Here is a 22,017-nt window from a genome sequence, read left to right on the forward strand (position 1 = left end):
GGTCATATTCTTAACCCTAACAGGCAATTTTTCCCTCATCAAGGTGCTCAGTATGTAGGTGAAACAAAGCATTCCCTAATTACTGTGGGGCAGGAATGTAAGGGAGAGCTCCACTTACGGTCTCCCTGAATGCAAAGCCTATGGGGATGGGGTGATAGGCTGCACCTAAATGGCAGGATGAGAATGGAAGACAGAGCCCTGTTCAGTATTTGCCTTGACAGTGCGTTCAATTTGGGTTGGGAGAAGCTAGGCCTCAATATTGCAGGGTGAGGATGAAAGAGTTCTGCTCCTAGTTTTTGTAACACTAGCACTGTGGGAAGAGAAGTATTATGTCTTACTTGTGTGTGATGTTTGCCAGAATATGAAGACGTGTCATCCAGTAATCACTTTCTGCATAGGCCATCTTTATCCCATGCTGCTTTGGCTAGAGAGCATGTTAGATTTTTTTTTTTCCATTATTTTTCAGTTGCCTTTTCCAGGTTACTGTGTTCTCCACTACTGAACCAGGATATATAGGAGGCAAAACAAAACAAAACAAAAGACATACCCAGGGCAGTAGCTGTTAAAACCACTCCTGTTGTTCCAAGTTAGTCTGCCTTCTTTTCTGTACCTTTCAGAGTCTTTAGACTGATGCTTTATAAGTTTTTACAAGCCCGTTGCTATAATTTTTGAGAATAGAATAGAGTTTGCTTATCCCATCTTGTCTAGAACCAAAAGTTTCAACTTTTGGTGTTTCAAGAAAACTTTGAGACATTTAAATCCATTTTGTCTTGTATTTCCTGCATGAAGCAGTAGCCTGTCAGTTCTTATGCCTTCTAAACTGCAGCAGACTCCTGAAATTTTGTGTATCATCAATACATTTACAAAGTGCACGATGCAGCCAAAGATGTTAGGGCAGGTTGTGGGTAAAATTTGGAGCTTCTACTCCGTGCCTTCTTACCTGGAACATCTCTACATTTTAGCCACTGTGGAAACCCTGAAATTCACCCTTTCCTTTTTTTTTTTTTCCTCAAGATTTTAAAAAAATTTGGGGGTACATCTGCAGGATGTGTAAGTTTGTTACATAGATGTGTGCCATAGTGGTTTACTGTACAGATCATCCTGTTACCTAGGTATTAAGCCCAGCATCCATTAGCTATTCTTTCTGATGTTCTCCCTCCCCCCAACCCCCCAACAGGTGCCCAGTATGTGTTGTTCCCCCAACATGTTCATGTTTTCTCATCAGTTAGCTCCCCCTTATAAGTGAGAAATTGCAGTGTTTGGTTTTCTGTTTCTACATTAGTTTGCTAGAATAATGGTTTCCAAGTCCATCCGTGTCCCTGCAAAGGACATGATCTCATTTCTTTTTATGGCTGCATAGTATTCCATGGTGTGTATATACCATATTTTCTTTATCCAGTCTATCACTGATGGGCATTTAAGTTGATTCTATGACTTTGCTATTGTAAATAGTGCTACAATGAACATACATTTGCATGTATCTTTATAAAAGAATGATTTATATTCTTTTGGGTGTGTATCTGGTAGTGGGATTATTGAGTCAAATGGTATTTCTGCCCTTGGGTCTTTGGGGAGTTGCCACACTGTCTTCCACAATGGTTGAACTAATTACACTCCCACCAACAGTGTACAAGTGCTTTTTCTCCACAACCTCACCAGAATCTGTTGTTTTTTTCCTTTTTTTTTTTGACGGAGGGGGTGGATACAGTCTCACTCTGTCACCCAGGCTGGAATATAGTAGCACGATGTCAGCTCAATGCAACCTCCACATCCTGTGTTCAAGTGATTCTCATGCCTCAACCTCCTGAGTAGCTGGGATTACATGGTGGCATGCACCACCATGCCCAGCTATTTTTTTCTATTTTTTAATAGAGACAGGGTTTCACTGTGTTGGCAAGGCTGGTCTTGAACTCCTGGCCTCAAGTGATCCACCTGCCTCAGCCTCCCGAAGTGCTAGGATTACAGGCGTAAGCCACTGCCCCAGACTATTTTTTGACTTTTTAATGGCCATTCTGATTGGCATGGGATGGTATCTCACTGTGGTTTTGATTTGCAATTTTCTAATGATCAGTGATGCTAAGCTTTTTTTTTTCATATGTTTCTTGGCTGCATGTATGTCTTCTTTTGAGAAGTGACTGTTCACGTCCTTTGCCCACTTTTTAATAGGGCTGTTTTTTTCTTGTAGATTTGTTCAAGTTCCTTGTAGACTCTGAATATTAGACCTTTGTCAGATGGATAGATTTCAAAAATTTTCTCCCATTCTGTAGGTTGTCTGTTCACTCTGATGATCATTTCTTTTGCTCTGCAGAAGCTGTTTAGTTTAATTAGATCCCATTTGCCAATTTTTGCTTTTGTTGCAATTGCTTTTAGCATTTTCATCATGAAAACTTTGCCTGTGCCTATGTCCTGAATGGTACTACCTAGATTTTCTTCTAGGGTTTTTATAGTTCTGGGTTTTACATTTAAGTATTTAATCCATCTTGAGTTAATTTTTGTATGTGGTCTAAGGAAGGGATCCAGTTTCAACTTTCTGCATATGGCTAGCCAGTTATCTTAGCCCCATTTATTAAATAGGGAATCCTTTCCCCATTGCTTGATTTTGTTAGGTTTGTCAAGGATCAAATGGCTGTGTAGCAGGACAAGCCACAGACAAAACTCCTCAGACACCAAGTTAAAGAAGGAAGAGGTTTATTCGGCTGGGAGCATCAGCAAGACTCCTGTCTCAAGAGCTGAGCTCCCCAAGTGAGCAATTCCTGTCCCTTTTAAGGGCTTACAACTATAAGGGGGTCCGCGTGAGAGGATTGTGATTGATTGAGCAAGCGGGGGGTACATGACTGGGGGCTGCATGCACCGGTAATCAGAACGAAACAGAACAGGACAGGGATTTTTACGATGCTCTTCCATACAATGTCTGGAATCTATAGATAACATAACCAGTTAGGTCAGGGGTCAATCTTTACCAGGCCCAGAGCGCGGCGCCAGGCTGCCTACCTGTGGATTTCATTTCTGCCTTTTAGTTTTTACTTCTTCTTTCTTTGGAGGCAGAAATTGGGCATAAGACAATATGAGGGGTTGTCTCCTCCCTTATTTCCCCACTTTGAGACTCTCACTCATTTTATTAGTGGGAGTTCTCACCTTCATTTTGACTGCCTATGTCTTCCTGCATGACAGATCGATAGTGATTTATGTAGTACACTTGTGCTGAAGCATTCTGGTGAACTAGAGTAGCGATGAAACATTTTACTATTTGATTGAGTACAGGTAGTAAATAAGGGATCAGTAAGCAGGTTCCTATTACTACTATAATTTTAATTACAAGAGTTTTAAATCCTCCTAGCACTGGAAATCATTTTTAAACATGGCCTCAGGGTTAAATCCTTGCCACACTTGTACAGGCACATGTGCCAGTTTCATCATGTCTTTAACTATATCTTCGACTACTTGCCCTGGATCATCTATGTGCAGGCAGCAATTCGTAAGGTTAAATTTTCTACAGACTTCTCTTTCAACTGCTAGCAAGTTAGTCGAGAGTCAATTTATTTTGATAGATAGCATTTCTCATCTGAGTTTCTTGCCAGGCCAGAACAGTCAGGGTTTTACCAGTTTTATTAGTGATGATCTCCAAGACAGCTTGCAACCATATGATTCGGTTGAGCATGTAAATGGGGGTCCGGTATCCCCATGACCCATCTTGTGCCCAAGTGGCAGCCCCATAGTATTATATAATTTTTTCAGGAGGCCGTTTATCATCTTTTTAATTATCTATGGCTCTGCTTTGCTTTTTGGGGGAAGCATAGACAGGGAAGCCCAGGAGTTCACCTGTTTTTATGGGCAGTAGGAAGAAAGATGGTTTAATAGTGCCAGTAATACAATTGCCTGTCCACTGGTCAGGCAGCTTAGTGTAGGCTCTATGTCCACATATCCAATATAGCCCTGTGGGGGCCATCCAGTCCCAGTGGGATTCTGGGTGGTCCTAAACGGTCTGCAAGTTTGGAAATTTACTGAAGGGATTTTTCTCTGTGTCGTTTGAACTCCACCATGTAGTCTTCCTACAGGAAGGATGAAGTCCTTCCCCATTCTTACTATACAGTATTGTCTAATGATTGAGGCTTTTAGGACCTAGAAGTGATCAGGGTGATTCTTTTGGGCCAGGAATTCATCAGGAACTGGGTCTGTAGGTACTAACTCTCAGGCTTCCTATGGCCATTGATCTCCTATTACAGTTCCTCCACATACATAACATGAAGTGACATTGAGAGACTGGGCTACATGCTTGGCTAATTGCAAAAACAAATTTCTTGTTTTTTCTTGGAATTTCTGGTACTGGCACATTTAGTTTATCATAGAAGGTTTGAAATACTGGCTCGAGAGACCGTTTATAAACTTTTTCTCAAACCACAATATTTACTTGAAGATCCAGTCCAGCTCCATCAATTTTTAGGGTTACACGTTCTCCTTTTTTCTAGCGAGGATTAAGGGGGTTGATTATTATGAGTTCTAAGGGTACAGGACCAGTGGTACAGGAAGGGCCACTTTTCCCTTGCTGAAGGTGGACAGGATTTTTTCATGTTTTAAAATTTAAGTAGCCTAAATGACACAAGACCATTATCTATATTTTCACACAGTTCTAATTCATGATAAACGTACTTATTTTCTGCCATTTAACCTCTTTCCTAATTAAGAGAACCACATCCTATTTTTAACTTATCATTATTAATGACAGCAAAGGCATCAAATATTAAGGTGACTTGTTTGGGCACCTCTTTTTTTTCTTTTTTGGCTAACACTTTTCTCATATTGTTTATAAGCCCCTACCAGTCTTCAGTTCTTAATCTTATTTTAAAAACTGTGGTCTTGGGAGGCTCAGATGGGTTGTAACACACATCAGGTTGGTCATTTCCTGGGCTACATACCTTGTATAGAATAACATTATACAAACAAGTTCTTTTTAGAGTTCCAGTATACTTATAATAACCATAAAATAATAGGACTGTAGCAACCTTTTGTCCTACCTCAGTGACTTGATATATACACTGGGAACAGCCTTCAGTCTGAGGAAGGTCAGTTGAAGTCCTTACTGTACAAGTCCAAATTTTAAGGAAAATGAGTCCCACGATGAGTTTCCTCATGCTTCGGCCGTGCATGAACCAGTCAACTTCCAGGTGTGACTGGAGCAAGGCTTGTCGTCTTCTTCAGAGTCACTTTGCAGGGATTGGCGAAGCTGCTCCCATCCATGTATGGCTCCCAGTCTACTGATGTTTAAGGATGGTCTCAGAGGTTGGGCCCACTAGAATAAACTGAGTCCAATACCTCTACATAGTTATGTTCAACTGGGCTCTCTGATACCAGGAGCAAGGTGGTGGGGTTTAGGGTGTTTTAAACTTCAGTGATTATGCAGGGATTTTCACAGATCAAGGTTTGGTATCTAGTTAGTCTAGCATTTGTTAGCTAATGATGTCCTTTGGTATTTATTAAAGTCACCACAGCATGAGGGGATTTTATGTTTAGGTTTTGCCCAAGAGTTAGCTTATCTGTTTCTTGTGCTAACAGGGCTGTTGCTGCTATGGCCCTTAGATATGGGGACCAGCCTTTGGAAACCCCATCTAGTTGTTTTGAGAGATAGGCCACTGGCCTTGGCCAGGGCCCTACAGTCTGGGTTAAAACTTCAACTGCCATTTTTCTTTTTCTGACACTTGGGTGTAAAGGGTTTTGTCAGGTCAGGTAGACCCAGGGCTGGGGCTGACATGAGTTTTTCTTTAAACTCATGAAAAACTTGTTGCTGTTGGTTGTAATAAGTGTAGTTTATATAGTCTGCATTTTTATTAACTGTCACCCACTAAAATATTGACTTAAATCCTGTAACTATTTGATTTCAAGCTTTAAATTGATCCAGTATTATTTGCGGGGCTCCAATTGCATCTAAATAGATGTGAAAGTTGAAAGACCCATAAGGGGCTTCTCTTGCTTTACGATGTCTTTTTTTTTTTTTTTTTTTCTGGTTGATGAAATGCCAGGGTGAAAGGGATAGCCAAATGGACAAAAGCACAAGTGTCACTCCAGTTATTTGGCAGAGTGCCCAGTATAGGTCCAACACAATACCACCACACATCTGCTCGGGGATGAACAAGGGCTGACTGATTGATAAGCTCTTGAAAATTCTTAAGCTCATCACATCCCTTCAGGTCTTCAAGAAATGCTAAGTTTTCTCATTGTCATGAGAGACACAAAGTGAACTTAGTGTTGGGAGACAGAAGCTGGATGGCCCTCAGGGGCTGACCCGCAGAGTGCCAGACTTCGGGATATAGCAGAGAGAGCTTGGCATGACTTATTACTCCAGACTGTAGAATCCTGGAAGAGCTACAATGCAGCCTATGCCTGGTCGACCAGAGAACCACCTTGGTGGGAGGGGGCAGTTTGGGCCTCTGGCCTGCCATGTGCACAAGCATAGCAATTGCTTTTGTTTAATTTGCAGGTGGAATATTTGATCCATTTTAACCAGGCATTTGCACCTTGATATCCTGTCTTTATTGCTAAAGTTTAAGTGTTTAACTTCTATGATCCTCTAGTAAAATGAATGTATGATTTTAGGAAATTACAAAAACTGGTTGGGGCAGTCCATCCTTGCTCTTTAGTGGTCCACAGAATGTTGGACCAACTATGGCATGAAAACTCTACACTGGGGGCAAGACTTCTGGTTGGCACTAGGGTCTTTATCGAAATCTCCTCGGATTAAATGGTCCTAGTTTACTAATGCCCAGGCTGAGGAGAGTCAGGAGGGACAGAAGTACTTTTCTGAAGTAGAAGGCTGTCTTTGACTTGGCAAGTCTCCACAGGATATAACAAAGCAAGCATTAAATGCAATAGTTTGAGGTGAAATTGGCTTGGTTATGCTAATAACTGGATGGTCAGCAATAGAACGAGGAAAGAAGAAAGAGTAATAGAATAGATGAAAAGAGTTAAAGTTGTCTTCGCTTTAGTTTGGTAGGGTTTTCCCCTGGGACTATGGTCCATGACTCTGGAGGGGGTGGTGTCTTCTTGACTTGGGTGTGATTAGTCCATCCCTTTCCTTTTTTTTTTTTTTTTTTTTTGCTGTATGAACAGCAGTCTTGGTGGTTAGCAGCAAAAGGTAGGGTCCTTCCCAGGCTGGCTTGAGTTTTTCTTCTTTCCACGCTTTGATGATAATGTGATCTTCCGGCTGGTGCTAGTTTACCGGAAATTCTAGGGGTGATACATGTGCTAAAAGACTTTTAGTGTTTGAGGGAAAGGAAAGTGGAAGATAAACCAAGTATATAATTTTTAAGAAATAGACCTTTTGTTTTAAATGTGGGGACGTTGGCTGTGGACTTTATAGTCCTTAGTGCCTTTTTACTGAGAAATTTCCTTTAGCACCTATTTTTATTAGTTTTTAAACCAAAGAAAGCCAAATACCATTCTACATTTAACAATGCTTTTTGTATGATTTTTGTACCAGATAAGCTAAATTTTACCTTTATATTAGTGTATTATTGTTAAACCTAATTTTAATAAACCTTATAGACATATTTATCCAATTTTTAATGTTTGACCGACCATAAGGTAAGATTTTATAGACTCTTTTTAACCTTTTATAATTTTTGCTAAAGAGCAGGTTGGTGCTTTAAGAAAAACCTGCTATGCTTTTATTTTAATGTTCAGTTTACAGAAAAACTGGTTGTTACCACTTTAGCCAATGTTTACACACAGAATTTTCTTTCCAATTAACATTTTAAAACTTGATTAAACCTTTAAAACAAAATATACATATTTTTAACCTTTTAATGTAGGTAAAAATTTATAGTTATTCCTTGTTATAATTCTTTTACCAAAGGTATATTTTACTTTCCTTATACACCTTGCACATAAACTGTTTTTTTTACAACATTTTTCTCTTTCACAACTTTTACAGACAATTCTTCGACATGCCTCAACTTTCTGACTTATTACAAATATTTCTTTCTTTAAACAATCAGTTAATTTATTTCAGGACAAGAGTTTACCATATAATACTCTTTTTTTTTTTTTTTTTTTTTTGAGACGGAGTCTTGCTCTGTGGCCCAGGCTGGAGTGCAGTGGCGCGATCTCGGCTCACTGCAAGCTCCGCCTCCCGGGTTCACGCCATTCTCCTGCCTCAGCCTCCTGAGTAGCTGGGACTACAGGCGCCCGCCACCGTGCCCAGCTAATTTTTGTATTTTTAGTAGAGACTGGGTTTCACCGTGGTCTCAATCTCCTGATCTTGTGATCTGCCCGCCTTGGCCTCCCAAAGTGCTGTGATTACAGGCGTGAGCCACCGCGCCTGGCTATAATACTCTTTTTACATAAATTCTGCCCCGCCCCTTTTTTTCCTTAGGGTATTTCTGAACTGGTGAGGTGTGCTCACAATGAGGTTGCCTCTAAAAGTTATTTTTTACCTTTTTCTGTTAGCGAATCAGTTGCCGCTACAGATTGAATGCTTTTGGGCCATCCACAGGTTACTGGGTTAAGGATTTTTGATAGGAAGGCCTCAGTGCTTTTGGGATATGCCCTTGTTTACACTGACAATGAAGTGGTATTGGAGTGTTATAGGGTTATGGAAATTTACCTTGGCTTTTAAAAAGGAATAGGGTACACTGTTGTTGTTTTTTTTTTCTTTACTTGTATATATATCTCTCTCTTTCTCTCTTTGACTTTGTTTCTCTCTCTTTGACTTTCCTTTTGCCTCTGTCTCTTCCTCTCTCTCTTCTCTGTCTCTCTCTCTCTCTCTGCCTTGCTTATGCTGCAGTTCTCTCAACCAGTGTGGAGAGATCTAAAACCAGCTGTAACCAAGCATCCATGTATGGGAACTGGTCTGGGTGCCCTGGCTTTACAGGTTACCTTGTGCCATACCTTTGAAACAAGGGACCTGTCCAGGCTTCCTTCTGATGGCCAATCCACCTCTAATGCTGGCCCGTTACACACAGTTTTACACACAGTTTTACATTTTCCTGGTGTCATAGTACTCCATAGTCTCCTTTAAACCCTCTTTTGAAGTTTTTCAACGTAGTTCCTAGTAGAGTTGACTTATTTGTGCCTGACCCATGCTTCTTTGAGACAAAACACCACGCTCACACCACACACACACCACAAAACAAAGAACGGGTAAAAAGGGCACACACACACTTTTACAGTTTATGCCAAACCAGAATCAAAACCAAAATCAGAATATCAAGAAATGTAAGCCAGGTCCAAACCAAAACCAAACTATCAAGCAATCCAAGTCAAGTCAAAAACAAAAGCCAAAGTGCCGGTACAGGCACACTGTGGGTGATCAGGCCACTTCCACTCAAATGGAGTAGGCAAGTTCCTAAAACTGGTCCTGTCAGGCAATTCAAACCAAGTCAAAACCAAAACCAAAACCAAACCAAAGTGCCAATAAAGGCATGCTGTGGGTGATCAGGCCACACTTCCACTCAAATGGAGTGGGCAAGTTCTCAAGACTAGTCTTACCAAGTTTGAGCAAGCAGGGGTACGTAACTGGGGGCTGCACACACTGGTAATCAGAACAGAACAGAACAGGACAGGGATTTTTACAATGCTCTTCCATACAATGTCTGGATTCTATAGATAACATAACTGGTTAGGTCAGGGGTCGATCTTTAACTACCAGGCCCAGAGGGTGGCGCCGGGCTATCTGCTTGTGGATATTTCATTTCTGCCTTTTAGTTTTTACTACTACTTTCTTTGGAGGCAGAAATTGCGCATAAGACAATATGAAGGTGCTCTCCTCTCTTAGCTGTAGGTGTGCAGTCTTATTTCTGTGTTCTCTATTCTGTGCCATTGCTCTGTGTGTCTCTTTCTGTGCCAGTACCATGCTGTTTTGATTACTGTAGCCTTGTAGTACAGTTTGAAATCGGGTAGTATGATGCCTCCAGCTTTGTTCTTTTTGCTTAGGATTACATTGGCTGTTTGGGCTCTTTTTTTTGTTCCATGTGTATTTTAAAGTAGTTTTTTCTAATTCCGTGAAGAATGTCAGTGGTAATTTAGTGGGAATAGCATTGAATTCTTTTATAAATTACTTTGGGCAGTATGGCCATTTTCTCAATACTGATTCTTCCTATCCATGAGCATGGAATGTTTCTCCATTTGTTTGTGTCTTCTCTGATTTCTCTGAGCAGTTGTTTATAGTTCTCCTTGAAGAGGTCCCTCACTTCTCTTGTTAGCTGTATTCCTAAGTGTTTTATTCTCTTTGTAGTGATTGTGAATAGTAGTTCATTCATGATTTGACTCTTGGCTTGCATGTTGTTAATGTATAGGAATCCTAGCAATTTTTGCATATTGATTTTATATCCTGAGACTTTGCTGAAGTTGCTTATCAGCTTAAGAAGCTTTTGGGCTGAGACAATGGGGTTTTCTCAATATAGGATCATGTCATCTGCAAAGACAATTTGACTTCCTCTCTTCCTATTTGAATACCCTTTATTTCTTCCTCTTGCCTGATTGCCCTGGCCCAGACTTCCAATACTATGTTGAACAGGAGTGATGAGAGAGCACATCCTTGCCAAACAAATCTGGCATGGTGTTTTACGGTTTTGAAGGTTGAGCTACTAAAAGACATCTGTTTTGTTGTCAAGGACTGACACCATACAAACCACACAGGACAAGGTGGCAGAAAAATGAACTCACATATGGAACAAGTTGCAACCCAGCTAGGCCCACTCCTAGGACTAGGACTATCCTGCCTCTATAGGTGACATGACACTTATAGGCCTGAAAGGAGGTGAACTAATGGCATCCTTTCCTTATAATTACATTTTAGGTAGCTTATCTCACATGCACAGACTCACTTCCAAGACTCTGCTGGGTGAGTGTCTATGTCTCAGCTTCATTGACAGTGAGAGCTCAAGACTTTGGTGAGTGGATAGGATGAGGCAGGATTTTCTCAATGAAGTGGTAGGAGAATTTCATTCTTTAATCTCAGTCATATCTTAGTTAATTATGACTAAATACAGTAGATGTTTTCAAAAGAATATTAATTTCAGGAATTCAAGAGAAAACTAGATTTTGGAAAAAACCTTTATTATATGCTGTTGAATTTTGGACTTTAGTTGTGTTTGGTATTCCTTATTTTATAATTTTCTTTTTTTATTTTTATTTTTAAGTAAAATAGCTATTTATTCAGCCCATTGTTATGCCAACATGTTCTGTGCATATACCACTATAATTAGCACACCCTTTGTAACAGGCAAAATTGTACATCAAGTTATATTTCATGTTACCTGATTATATAAAAATGTAAAATGAAAATGAATTATCAGTTTCTTTTAACATTCCTAGTAAACAATTCGGCAGTAGATATGAGGCACAAAATCTTAGTAAAATATGACACAGGAAGAGCTTAAGTTAGATAAGTTAACTCTTAAATTTAACTTATCATAATTTGTTACTAATATACAAAGACAGCAAACTTTTAAAATATTACATTGACTAAGATTCTGGCAATAAGACACAGCATACCAAGCTTGCCACTCAACTTGTTTATGGTAAGTCTCAGCTTCAATATGAAGCTTTTTTTTTTTTTTTGATCAAAATCCTGCTTTTTACATGCTAAATATCTTGGCAAGTAGGCCATTAAATATGGCAATGACAGCAAGAGTGAGGAGTTAACAAAAGCTAAACATTGCAGCCTAAACAAAATCCATACAAAAAAAAAAAAAAAACTATCACTGGTTACACAACATTTTCCTGACTGCTTAAAACTGCCGAGACCAGCTTAGTCGGGGAGACCCTAACCCCGTGATGCTAGAGGAATTAAAGACACACACACAGTCATATAGAAGTGTGGAGTGGGAAATCAGGGGTCTCACAGCCTTCAGAGCTTAGAGCCTCGAACAGAGATTTACCCACGTATTTATTGACAGCAAGCTAGTGATAAGCATTGTTTCTATAGATTATAGATTAACTAGAAGTATTCCTTATGGGAAACAAAGGGATGGGCTGAAATAAATGGGTTTGGCTTGTTAGCAGCAGGAGCATGTCCTTAAGGCACAGATCCTCATGCTGTTTTTGGTTTAAGAATACCTTTAACCAGTTCTGCCCTGGGTGGGCCCCGTGTTCCTTGCCCTCATTCCGATAAACCCACAACCTTCCAGTGTGGGCGTCATAGCCATCACGAACATATCACAGTGCTGCAGAGATTTTGTTTTTGGCCAGTTTTGGGGCCAGTTTATGGCCAGATTTTGGGGGCCTGTTCCCAACATAAAACTTGGTATAAAACATGCATTTTAGAATCTTCAGCTATCAAGTTCAAAAAGTACCAGTGTCTATTTAAAATAATTCCTCTCCCAAGCCGAAGTGTAATCAAAATTAATTCAAATGACATAACACATTCTAATGCTAAAAAATATTCTTTATTATTGAAGAGGTAAATCCCAGAGCTTTTGGGGCTTTCTCATGCTGCAAATGGTTCACTCAAAGCAGCATATGACAGCATCCAAGGATGACACTAAGCTCAGTAAAGGGCAAGACTGCTGGTACCCAGCTCTGACCTCCCAGTGAAGCATGGCTACCGTGTCCATAATACAGGCAGGATGTGTAAGGATCAAAGGCACACTATTCTGCTAGCTAAAGAGATAGCAAACCAGCCCTGCAACCCTAAAAGCTCCTTCCCCAGGTAAATAAAAGTATATGAGGGGAAAAATTAAAATACACTTCTCTACAGAGTAACGATTTTGAAATATTAATGTAATCCCTCCTTCAAAAATTTTAACTAGAGTCATCTGGTCATTTCTGATTACATCTTAAAGATGTATCCAGATTCATCCCAGCACTTTGGGAGGCCGAGACGGGCGGATCACTAGGTCAGGAGATCGAGACCATCCTGGCTAACATGGTGAAACCTCGTCTCTACTAAAAATACAAAAAACTAGCCAGGCAAGGTGGCGGGCGCCTGTAGTCCCAGCTACTCAGGAGGCCGAGACAGGAGAATGGCGTAAACCCGGGAGGCGGAGCTTGCAGTGAGCTGAGTTCCGGCCACTGCACTCCAGCCTGGGCTACAGAGCGAGACTCCGTCTCAAAAAAAAAAAAAAAGATGTATCCAGATTCACTTTCTGTTGGCTTATCCTTAGACACTTCTAGTTAAAAGTATTAATTTTATTACCAAATATCTTAACCAGTAGTCCGACTGCAGAGTATTATCTCCCAGAGTTATGAAGCACTGGAAGAGGAAAAAATAGATGTTCAAGCAGCAGGCAACATTTATGGCCCTTTCACACAGTGGCATCTGAGTGGCTACTGAATAGTCCAGGAATAATTCTAAAAACAAGAAAATTCGTGCATTTTAGTAAATATGTTGTAGTTTTCACAGTTGAAATTTCCTCAGACATTGCACTTTCTTTATAAGGGAATCCTGATTTTTCTTAATGTTATGGTGAGTCAGGACTTGAACTAGCAGCCTTCTTTTTCTTCTTCTTACTGTGTTTCTTATGCTTCTTTTTCTTTTTTCTGTTGCTTTTTCTTGTTTTTCACTGCTTTTCTTTTTTGCTCGTACCTCCTTAATATACTGTGATTCTGACAAGGACTTGGATGATAAAGTTTTATCTTAAGAATTTATCTTTCTCTTTTTGCTGAGTCCTTTAATGTCCTTTTCTTTCTCAGTTGCATCTTTTGACTTCTTTTTCTTTTTTAAACTATCCTTACTGTCTGATTCAGTTTATTACGTGGAGCTTTCAGAAGATTTATATGAACGGTTCTTTTTCTTTCTCTATTTTCCTTGTTTCTTATCCTCATCTTCAGAATCAGAAGAACTGCTAGAAGAAATAGAACTTGATGAAGAAGATGAATACCTGCCAGATTTATTCTTTTCTTTTTTCTTTCTTTCTTTCTTTTTTTTTGATGAGCTCTCACTTCCACCTAACAATTTCTCCCTGTGTTTTTCTAGTTCTTTCTTCCATTTCTCATTCATGTTTTTCTTCAAATTCAGCCAAAGTCTTGGAGCCTTTCTTTTCCTCTTCTAGTTGCTCTTTTACTTCTTCCCAGATAGGCCTTGGTTGATTCAAGTAATCTGGTATTGTTGGCCCTGAAGACTGGATTGGACCCCTTGATCTCGCCATTGCTATTGGGTTCATATAGTCCAGGATGTAGAACATCTTCCTCCAGTTCTAGAATCATTTTCTTGTTCAAATAACCTTTGTTAAATTTAACTGGTTTCAGGTTTTTGTTTTTAACAATATTGATCTCATTCTAATTCCCTTGGTGGTGCTGGGCTGAGCGCGCAGTCACACGCAGAGGGAAACCAGGCCGGAGAGAAGGCCAAAGCGGGCCTGCTGCAGGTCCTCCTGTCACCTCCCCCTATAATTTTCTTTTAAATACTGTATGTAATTAGGTTGAATTTTATCTTTGAAAGCAACAGATATCTAAATTCAGAATGACTTGAGTTATGCTTTTTTTTTAAAGTTTGGAGGCACTTTAGTGTACGTATAATATTTTAAGACTGATTAAAATTATGTCAAAATATGAGATTATTTTACATTTTATATTAGATTTTAGATTACTATGAAGACCATTTAGTTTTATTATGCCATAGTAGTTGCTATGAGAGAAGTTTTTTTCCTGGCTGCCACATATCTGAAAATAGAACTTTTTGCTGTTTATCGAATCTTTGAAGAATTAATAAGCACCATACATGAATGTTGCTTTAATATTCAGCGTGATTTTATATACCTTCTTAAAAGTAAATTCAGCTTTATTATTTTTTCTTTTTTTTTATTTCAAGTGCAGGGGTACATGTGCAGGTTTTATATAGGTAAACTCGTGTAATGGGGGTTGGTTGGTTGTACAGATTATTTCATTACCGAGGTATTAAGCTTAGTACACATTAGTTATTTTTCTGATTCTCTCCATCCTTTTGCTGTCTGCTGTCTGGCAGGCACCCCACTCTGTTTTTCCCCTCTATGTGTCCATGTGTTCTCATTTAGTTCCCACTTAGGGAAATGCAATATTTGGTTTTCTGTTCCTGCATTAGTAGATAATAATAATGGCCTCCAGGTCCACCCATGCTTCTGTGAAGGACATGATCTCATTTTTTTTTTTTTTTATGGCTGCATCGTAATACATGGCATATAGGTACCTAATTTTCTTTATCCAGTCTACTATTTATGGACATTTAGGTTGATTCCATTTCTTTGTTATTGTAAATAGTGCTGCATTGAACATATGTGTGCATGTGTCTTTATGATAGAATGATTTATATTTCTTTGGGTATTTACCCAGTAATGGGATTGCTGGGTCAAATGGCAGTTCTGTTTTTCAGTCTTTGTGAAATCACCACATTGTGTTCCACAATGTCTGAACAAGTTTACACTCCCACCAACAGTGTATAAGCGTTTTGTTTTGTTATTTTCAGACTTTTTAGTAATAGCCATTCCAACTGGTGTGAGATGATATTTCATTGTGGTTTTGATTTGCATTTCTCTAATGATCAGTTACGTTGAGCTTTTTAAAAATGATTGTTGGCTGCATGTATATCTTTTTTTTTTTTTTGAAAAGTGTTCATGTCCTTTGCCCACTTTTTATGGAGTTGTTTTTTTCTTGTAGATTTGTTTAAGTTCCATACAGATTCTGAATATTAGACCTTTGTCAGATACATAGTTTGCAGAAATTTTCTCCCATTCTGTATGTTGTCTGTTTACTCTGTCAGTAGTATCTTTTGCTTTACAGAAGCTCTTTAGTTTAATTAGACCCCATTTGCCAATTTTTGCTTTCATTGCAATTGCTTTTGGCATCTTCGTCATGACATCTTTGCCTCTCTCTATATCCAGGATGGTATTGCCTAGGTTGTATACCAGGGTTTAGTTATGGAATTTACATTTAAGTCTTTGATTCATCTTGAGTTTTGTATATGGTGTAAGGAAGGAGTCCAGTTTCAATCTTCTGCATATGGCTAGCCAGTTCTTCCAGCGCCATTTATTAAATTGGAAGTTCTTTATTCATTGCATGTTTTGTTAAGCTTTGTCAAAGATCAGATGGTTTGTAGGTGTCTGGACTCTCTATGCTGTTTCACTTGTCTATGTTTCTGTTTTTGTATCAATACCATGCCACTTTGATTACTATAGTATAGTTTGAAGTCTATACTATAGTATAGTTTGAAGTCAGGTAGTGTGATACTTCCAGCATTGTTCTGTTTGCTTTGGATTTTCATGGCTATTCAGTCCTTTTTTTAAAAAGTTCTGTGAAGAATGTCATTGCTAGTTTGTTAGGAATAGCATTGAATCTGTAAATTGCTTTGGGCAGTATGGCCTTTTTTTTTTTTTTTTTTTGAGACGGAGTCTCGCTCTGTCACCCAGGCTGGAGTGCAGTGGCCGGATCTCAGCTCACTGCAAGCTCCGCCTCCTGGGTTTTACGCCATTCTCCTGCCTCAGCCTCCTGAGTAGCTGGGACTACAGGCGCCCGCCACCTCGCCCGGCTAGTTTTCTGTATTTTTTAATAGAGACGGGGTTTCACCGTGTTAGCCAGGATGGTCTCGATCTCCTGACCTCGTGATCCGCCCGTCTCGGACTCCCAAAGTGCTGGGATTACAGGCCTGAGCCACCGCAATTATGGCCATTTTAATAATACTGATTTGTTAAATGCATGACCTTGGAATTTTTTAAATTTGTTTGTGTCATCTCTGATTTATTTGAGCAGTGTTTGTAGCTCTTATTGTAGAGCTCTTTCACCTTCTTGGTTAGCTCTGTTTCTAGGTTTTTCTTTCTTTTTTCTTTTCTTTTTCTTGTGACAATTGTGAATGGGATTCCATTCCTGATTTGGCTGTTGGCTTTATACATGTATTTATTTATTTATTTATTTATTTATTTATTTTTATTTTTTGAGACGGAGTCTCACTGTGTTGGCCAGGCTGGAGTGCAGTGGTGCAATCTCAGTTCATTGCAACCTCCACCTCCCGGGTTCAAGCGATTCTCCTGCCTCAGCCTCCTGAGTAGCTGGGATTACATGCACGTGCCACCATGCCTGGCTAATTTTTGTATTTTTAGTAGAGACGGGGTTTCACCATGTTGGTCAGGCTAGTCTTGAACTCCTGATCTCGTGATCTGCCTGCTTCAGCCTCCCTAAGTGCTGGGATTACAGGTGTGAGCCACCGTGCCTGGCTTGGCTTTATAATTTTTGGTGTATAGAAATGCTAGTAATTTTTGTACATCGATTTTGTGTTTTGAGACTTTGCTGAAGGTGTTTATAACCTTAAGGAGCTTCTGAGTCAAGGCTATGGGGTTTTCTAGATACAGAATCATATCATCTGCAAACAGGAATAACATGACTTCCTCTCTTCTTACTTGGATGCCCTTATTTCTTTTCTTGCTTAATGCTTTGGCCAGGACTTCCAATACTATGTTGAATAGGAGTGGTGAGAGAGCATCCTTGTCTTCTGCTGGTTTTCAATAACAAAACAAAAACTTATAAAGTTTTCTGCGTATCAGTTTGGATGAGACAGATTAGTAATGAGATAATAATTGCTAAATTTGGTAATTTGCCAGATTACTAAAATAAAAATCCTGCTGTTTTCTCTGAAAGTTTCAAATTACTTATCAGTTAAAATTTATATTTACTGTGACAAGTAAATTTTTGAGAATTTTTAGTTGTATGCATTAAGGATTTGTGTAATATGCAGTACTTTTCAGAAGCACAGATATCCACATTGTACACATAAGTAAAATATTTCACAATTTTTTTTTTGACAGACAGTAGTGTTTCATCAGAGATCTCAAGTCTCTTATTTGGATCACACACCCTGTCCCATATACCATAAGATAACAGTAATTCGTAGAGTGCAATTATTTTTAATACTTGAAAATTTATTTTATGTTTTGCGTAAATTTTTGAAATAATAGTGCTTCACTACAGAAATAGTATCTGACTATAGCCAGAATTACTCTTTGTTTATAACACAAGGCTAGAATTGGTAGAATTATTTTAGGTATTCGGGCTCCAAACATCCTTCTTCCTCCTAGCACTTTCATGACTGTGTAAAAATATCAGTTTGAATATTTCATTTAAACCAGGTGTTAACTTAAAAAGGTCATAAATGAAGTTTGCATATGGCTGAATAGTACTTGTTGGTTGCACTTTAAAGAATGCTTTTTGATCCAGGCACAGTTGCATGTACCTGTAATTCCAGCTTCTTCAGAGGCTGAGGTATGAGAATTGCTTGAGCTCAGGAGTTCAAGGCTATAATGTGTGATGATTGTACCTGTGAGTAGCCACTGAGCCTCAGCCTGAGGCAACATACCAAGATTTCCTGGAGGGGAGGGAAAATAAAACATAACTTTTGACCCATACATGCATGTGCATCTTCCTGGAATGGGCTGCTGGTTGTGCCGGGTTCCCTCTTGCAGGTACTGCCTGGCTGCCTCAGCATCTCCACGTGTGGATGAAGTCTCAGGCTTTGTGGGGAGAAAGAGCAGCTCCACAGGCAGCTAATTGTCTCCAGAGCTCCAAATCTGTTCCTCCCATGTCATGACGGGCATGGCGCCGGGGGAATGTTGCATTGTGTTTTCAGAGGAATCAGGTACAATCCCTGAAAGGATGAATCTATTTTGCTATTTTCTGTTGCCAGGTTAGGGGAAGTACTAGGTGGTTCGCCTTTATTTGTATGGGGTACTCAGATGCCCTGCCACTGTGTTACTTGTTTTACTACCATACAATGAGGGTTCACTTTCAAACTTGGCATGTAGATGCTATTTGCCACCAGCAGATAGGAGGGCTGCTGACTTGGGAAAGTGTACTTGGCAGCCCCAGGTGTATCTGGCCACCCCAGTGTGACCCACTGGGTCCCACTCCAGGTGCTGCAGTCCTACTAATATGTAGGAAGTCATCTGATTCCTCACCCACCATTGCTTATGGGCTCCAGGGTCTTGGCACCCCAACCCAGCCCCCTTCTGCTGCTTCATGCCAGCTGTGGGAGGATGCAGAGCTGGTGCCTTGTCCACTTGAGCTCTTGTAGGTGCTCCAGGTCTGTTGACAAAGCAGTAAGTGGTAGCCACTAACCTTGAACTTCCAGGATGTATTCAGTGGACTTCAAGTGCCTCTTAGAAGCCCGATTTCATTAACTCCCCCAAAACTTAATGCAATTTGAGGATATTTCTCATTCTTATCTCAGTGTTACACAACCATTAATCTCCATTCTATCTGTAGACATTCACTTTCTGGACATGTCTTGTATAATTGAAACCATACATTATCAGTCTTTTGCTTCTGGTTTCTATTAGTTTAGTTTATTTGTTTGAGGTTCATATCCGTTGTAGCATGTAGCATTATTTATTTCATTTTGATTGCCAAATAGTATTCCAATATAAAATATACTTAATTGTTTTTTCTTATATTAACTGGTTGACATTTGAGTGTTTCCATTTTTCATATTTGGTTATAACAAACAATGTTCCAGTGAGCCTTTGTGTGAACTAACATTTTCATATCTTTGGGGCACGTAAGTGAGAGTGGAGCTGATGCACCAATATGGTAAACCCATGTTAAACATTTCGAGAAACTACCAAATTGTTTTGTAAAGCAGATATGCTGTTTTACAGGTTTATCAGCAGTTTGTGAGGGTTCTATGTTTATGTCTCTGCCAACACTTACTTTTGTTTGTTGTTAAATCATTATACTGCATAAGAAGGGGTATCTCCCTGAGAGTTATGTTTTTGAGACAGGATATCACTTGGGGACCCAGGCTGGAGTGCAATGGCATGCTCATGGCTCACTGCTGCCTCCACCTCCCAATCTCAAATGATCCTCCTGCCTCAGCCACTTGAGTAGCTGGGACTACAGGATGTACCACCCACCATGCTCACCTAATTTTTGTGTTTTTTAGTAGAGATGGGGTTTCACCATGTTGCACAGCTGATCTCAAATTCCTGAGCTCAAGTGATCCACCCACCTCTGCCTCTCAAAGTGCTGGGCCTAAACGCATGAATCACTGCACCCGGCCTCCCTGAGGTTTTGATTAGCATTTTTCTAATGACTAATGTCAAGCGTAGTTTTACATACTTGTAATTTATATATATTTTTGACAGTGACAAAATGTTCATTAAAATTACCTTTTTAAAGATGTGTTTTTATCTTTTTATTACCATTTTTGTTCAGTTAGCACTTTTTTTTTTTTTTTTTTTTTTTTTGATGGAGGTTCGCTCTGTCACCCAGGCTGGAGTGCAGAGGCGCAATCTCAGCTCACTGCAAGCTCCACCTACCGGGTTCACGCCTTTCTCTTGCCTCAGCCTCCCAAGTAGCTGGGACTACAGGGGCCCACCACCACACCCAGTTAATGTCTTGTAATTTTAGTAGAGACGGGGTTTCACCATGTTAGCCAGGATGGTCTTGCACTCCTAACCCCATGATCTGCCCGCCTCCGCCTCCCGAAGTGCTGGGATTACAGGCGTGAGCCATCACGCCTGACCCAGTTAGCACTTTTTTAAAAAGTTTTTTCTTGTGGGAGTTTTCATTCATTTTTATTTTGAATGGTATGGTTTTCTTTGTTGTATTTTCAGAAAGTTCATAGCTAGTGTACAGAAATACAATTAATATTTGGATCTTCATCTCATAGTCTGCAACATTGCTAAACTTATTTGAGTTTTTAGACAGTTACTCAGGATTTCTTTCATATATGAAATAATGTCTCAGAAATTAAAAGAATTTTACTCAATGTAGAGACACTTTATCTTTTCATATATGACTTTTAAAGCTAAATTTTCCAGGACAATATTTAATAGATGTGGCAAAAGTGAATGTTTGTCTTGTTTCCAATGTTATGGAGGAAACTTTTTTTCACTAAGTAATATTTACTGTACATTTTATATAGATGCCCTTTAACAGGTTGTGGACGTTCTCCTCAACTCCTAGTGTGTTTAGGATTACAGTCATAAAGTATATTTAGCCAAAATTTTTTTCTGTCAATGATATTATCACATCTTGATCTTTATTTTATTGTGATATATTTTATGGATATTAACAGCTTTATTAAAATATTTGATATACAAAAAAGTTCAAGTTCAATATACTCAATTTTATGAGATTGGATATATTCCTGTGACACTTTACCACTATGAGAATAATAAATATAACCATGTTAAGTGTACTTATAAAACACACACACACAAAAATGGGGAAACTTGTGGAAGTGTAAGCGTAAATGGATAAATTAATTGTTCTCTAGATGTTAAAACTGTGTCCCGATTTGGTGGGTTCTTGGTCTCGCTGACTTCAAGAATGAAGCTGCGGACCCTTGCGGTGAGTGTTACAGTTCTTAAAGATGGTGTGTCTGGAGTTTGTTCCTTCAGACCTTCAGATGCGTCTGGAGCTTCTTCCTTCTGGTGGGAGCTTCTTCCTTCTGGTGGGATCGTGGTCTCGCTGACAGGAGTGAAGCTGCAGAACTTCGCGGTGAGTGTTACAGTCCATAAAGACAGCGTGGACCCAAAGAGTGAGCAGCAGCAGTAACACTTATTGCAAAGAGCAAAAGAACAAAGCTTCCACAGCGTGGAAGGGGACCCAGGTTGCCACTGACTGGCTGGGGCAGCCTGCTTTTATTCCCTTATCTGGCCCCACCCACATCCTGCTGATTGGTCCATTTTACAGAGAGCTGATTTGTCCATTTTAAAGAGAACTGATTGGTCCATTTTACAGATAGCTGAGTGGTCCGTTTTACAGAGAGCTGATTGGTCCGTTTTTACAGAGTGCTGATTGGTGCATTTATAATCCCTGAGCTAGACACAGAGTGCTGATTGGTGCATTTACAATCCTCTAGCTAGACATAAAAGTTCTCCAAGTCCCAACTAGGTTAGCCAGATAGAGTACTGATTGGTGTATTTACAAACCTTGAGCTAGACACAGAGTGTTGATTGATGTATTTACAAACCCTGAGCTAGACACAGAGTGCTAATTGGTGTGTTTACAATCCCTTAGCTAGACATAAAAGTTCTCCCAGTCCCCACAAGACTCAGGAACCCAGCTGGCTTCACCTAGTGGATCGCACACCAGGGCCGCAGGTGGAGCTGCCTGCCAGTC

At 39.7% G+C, this 22,017-nt stretch overlaps 1 protein-coding gene and 1 pseudogene across 7 annotated transcripts in view; one reads left to right on the forward strand and one right to left on the reverse strand.

The window, feature by feature from the left end:
* Positions 1-22,017, forward strand: part of ZNF678 (zinc finger protein 678) — a 101,837-nt gene that overhangs the window by 35,253 nt on the left and 44,567 nt on the right. The gene's annotated exons all lie outside the window — the stretch shown is intronic.
* Positions 13,272-14,239, reverse strand: LOC697183 (protein FAM133B pseudogene; annotated as a pseudogene).

Source organism: Macaca mulatta, chromosome 1 (genome assembly GCF_049350105.2).
Source record: "Macaca mulatta isolate MMU2019108-1 chromosome 1, T2T-MMU8v2.0, whole genome shotgun sequence".
NCBI lineage: Eukaryota > Metazoa > Chordata > Mammalia > Primates > Cercopithecidae > Macaca > Macaca mulatta.